At 51.8% G+C, this 724-nt stretch overlaps 1 protein-coding gene across 1 annotated transcript in view; it reads right to left on the minus strand.

The window, feature by feature from the left end:
* The window catches only part of idh3g (isocitrate dehydrogenase (NAD(+)) 3 non-catalytic subunit gamma), a 9,278-nt gene that overhangs the window by 2,929 nt on the left and 5,625 nt on the right, over positions 1 to 724 (minus strand). The gene's annotated exons all lie outside the window — the stretch shown is intronic.

The raw sequence follows: 724 nt of genomic DNA on the forward strand, positions 1-724 counted from the left end.
CCCATGGGGGGAGACAGTGGTTGAATGGGCAAAATTGCTACTGTGGGGGGAGACGGGTGAATGGGGTCTCGCTCCCATGGGGAAGGGTTTGAGAGAAATGCTGTTGATGTATTGAAAGGGGTAAGCACAGGACGGCGAGAGGAACAGAAGGATGTGGGAACGTGGGGACATTTGTGTGTGTGTGAGAGAGAGACAGAGTGTGTAAGGGGTTAGTGTGAGTGTGCGTGCTTGAGAATGTGTGCGCGCGTACGTGAGTGTGCATCTCCTCTGTGTGCGTGTGACAGAGTTGTGTGCGAGTTGAGTCTAGAGTGTGCATGAGTTTGTGTGTGCGCGCGCGCGCGAGATAGTGTGAGTGCATGTGAGAGAGAGAGAGAGTGTGTGTGTGTGTGTGTGTGTGAGAGAGTTAGAGAGAGCATGTGTGTGTGAGAGAGATACAGTCAGTGCGTGTGAGGGAATGTGTGTGCGTGTGAGTGAGACAGAGCGTGTGCATGTGTGTGTGTCTGTCTGTGTGTGCGTGAAACAGAGAGAGATACAGTCAGTGTGAGTGTGAGAGAGAGAGTGAAGTGTGTGTGTGCGTGAAAGAGAGAGATACAGTCAGTGTGTGTGAGAGAGAGAGAGAGAGAGTGTGCGTGTGTCTGTGTTTGCGTGAAAGAGAGAGATACAGTCAGTGTGTGTGTGAGAGAGAGAGAGAGAGTGTGTGTGTCTGTGTGTGCGTGAAAGAGAG

This window comes from Rhincodon typus, unplaced genomic scaffold (assembly GCF_021869965.1).
Source record: "Rhincodon typus isolate 14 unplaced genomic scaffold, sRhiTyp1.1 hic_rhity00003901, whole genome shotgun sequence".
Lineage (NCBI taxonomy): Eukaryota > Metazoa > Chordata > Chondrichthyes > Orectolobiformes > Rhincodontidae > Rhincodon > Rhincodon typus.